Consider the following 2749-nt stretch of genomic DNA (forward strand, 5'->3'; position numbering starts at 1 on the left):
GGGTTAACAATGATGGTGATGTGGTCGTGGAAATAGAGTTGTTGGGAGGTGCCGGTGGTGGTGGAAGGGGGAAAGGTGGTGGAGATGGTGACGTGGATGTGGATGGGTTAACAATGATGGTTAGAAGGTGTCGGTGGCATAGTTGTTGGGAGGTGATTAAGGACTAAGGTGATGATAGAGGTGGCGGGGTGATCATTGTGGTAGGAGAGTGTTAGCGGCGACAATAATTGTAGTTGGAATGCCGGTTGTGAAAAATAAAAAACTGTTTTACAAAATGTTATCAAACATGCTATTGTACATAAGTTCCGAGTTAGGAATTGCGTCACACCCCATGTCACTCGTATCCAAAAAGGAAAAAAGAAACATATGTTACTAAACACCCACGTGTGCATTTGCAGAAATAATACTAGAGAAGGAATTAGATTCCAAATCCAAACTCCACCAAGAAAGTTGTATGAAAGTGAGCTAAAGGCTTAATAATGTAATAGAAAGGTAATAGAAAGCCCCATCTACCTCTCTTTACGGAATGCTAAGCAAAAAACACAAAGCTAAAGAATTATCCTAACAACTTTATATAACAAAACTCACATTGTTTGATTACGTCCATAAGAAGTAAAGCCTTAACATTCAGGAAACTAATCAAGTTTCGTTGTGATTTCATATCATGATCTGAATTCGATCATCCAACAGCCTAGCACAACCATCAAGTTGGTTTTGTGAGATGGAGAGCTTAACATCAAAGGCATATATGACCATAAAGCCAATGCTTAAAGCAGCTGTGATTCCTTTAGCTTTGTCAGTGGCTGGTTTCATCTGTGCCAAGATTATGGCTAACCAAAGCATTAATCCGAAAGGGTCGTCAACAGAAACTGATAATCAGGTGAGTTACCTCAAAGCCAATTCTCCGAAGTGTAGAGATGATGATGTTTTTCATAGTTTCAACTCTACATGTATGCTTTCAACAAAATGTTTGGAGATTCAAGATAATCAACACGTATTGGAAAAAGAGATTTTGTGCCTAAGACTTCGACTTGATGAGCTTCAGAAAAGAGAATCTGAGTTGGAGATGCAGTTTATACGCTACTGCATTGAAAGAGCAAGAATTTGTTCTTATGGAGCTTTTGAATATGTTGTTATTGGAAGTGGCTCGTGTTGAGTTCTTGGAGAGAGAAGCTTCATCCATGGAGGTTGAACGCCAAAGGCTTTAGAAATTGGTTGGAGAATGTTTGAGAGCTTTGGAGCAAATGGAGTTTTGGAAATCAGAAAATGGGTTGCTTCAGAGGAAGGTAAAGAAGCTTTTGAGGAAAGCAAGAAGGCAATATCGTGTAATACGCGAACAAGACTCGAAACTTGAAGCTAGGGAAGCAAAAGCTTTGGGAATCCATGATGCACAAGAAACAAAGGCAAAGGTTATCAAGAAATTGGACTATGAAACTGGGGAATTGAGAGCGGTTTTGGAGCTAGTGCAGGATGAGAAAAAAAGGCTCTTGGCAAAGCTTGCGTTGGCAGAAAAATCGGCGACTTCAATCTCCAAGGTGAAAACACTCTTCTTCAAAGCATAGAGATCACAGTTTGCAAAAGTTCAGATTCCTTTGGTTTATAATAATCAAACAACTTAGCTAATTGCAATTAAATGATCAATAATTTAATACCTGTCAAAAGATAAAAGAATAATTATATACATTGCTTCCTGGAAATTGATAGTCTAACCATTTTGAGGTATCAAAAAAATGTAGACTGAAGGAGAAGGGGTCAAAATCAAGGACTATACAGGCCTCGAAAAGGAGTTGGAGAATCTAAAAAAGGATTGTGCAGCTGAAATTAAGGAACTGATTTACTTGAGGTGGAGCAATGCTTGCCTAAGGCACGGATTGATAAGAAATCAAGCGCAACTAGAACAGCAGGCTCAAGAGAAGGATAATAAACTGGAAATAAAATTTGAAGGACGAGCGAAAATTGGAAATTATGAGCAGCGATCAGGAGTATCCGAAAAGAAAAAAGTTATTCCGAAGGCTTAAGAGATGGGTGGAAGGGAATAAGAAGGGAAGATGAAGATTGGATGAGAAAGAAAGGCATGGACAAGTTAAGTGTTTTGGAAGACATTCTGTTTCGAATTATGCAGAGGAGCATCACATTGCAAGGAAGTCTTGCTCTAGTGCATGAACACATAATATTCGACTTTGAATTAACATATAACATGTCTCAGGGAGGGCCAATTTCTCCTTTAACTGAAATCAGTAACTTGTAAATTGTATTGATATCTACGTTCATATGAAATCTTTGTTAAAGATGTTTTAATTATAAATCTCAATAACGAAAGCGTTCAAGTGAAATTTTCTTGGCATGAATAGAACCCCTTACGCTACAAGATGAGAGAAACCTTGATGTCACGTGTACATTTTTTTCAAAATTATGGTTCTTTTTTAAGCCTTGGGCTTGAGGAGCTTCGCCATCTCGCAAGTAAAGTCTGGATCATCGCAACCAAAGTGACCAAAAGTAGCAGTCTTATGGTACCTGAGGTTGCCTCATTTTTCAAACCAAGGTTGATGGCAATCGTTCTCGGCCTGAAGTCAAATTGCTCCTTAATAATATCTAGCATGTCCTTCTCTGGAATTTTACTGGTTTTTAAGGTGTCAACATGCACTGATATTGGTTCTGGGACGCCAACTGCTTAAGAAACCTCAATATATATACTACACTTTTTGCTGCCTGCCTTACAATATAAGCACCACCGCGATCAACCTTGGTT

General features: G+C 38.7%; 1 pseudogene; it reads left to right on the plus strand.

Annotated features, from left to right (window-relative positions):
* Positions 1-721: 721 nt before the first annotated feature.
* Positions 722-2163, plus strand: LOC137744403 (protein CHUP1, chloroplastic-like; annotated as a pseudogene).
* Positions 2164-2749: the final 586 nt, after the last annotated feature.

This window comes from Pyrus communis, chromosome 9, assembly GCF_963583255.1.
Source record: "Pyrus communis chromosome 9, drPyrComm1.1, whole genome shotgun sequence".
NCBI lineage: Eukaryota > Viridiplantae > Streptophyta > Magnoliopsida > Rosales > Rosaceae > Pyrus > Pyrus communis.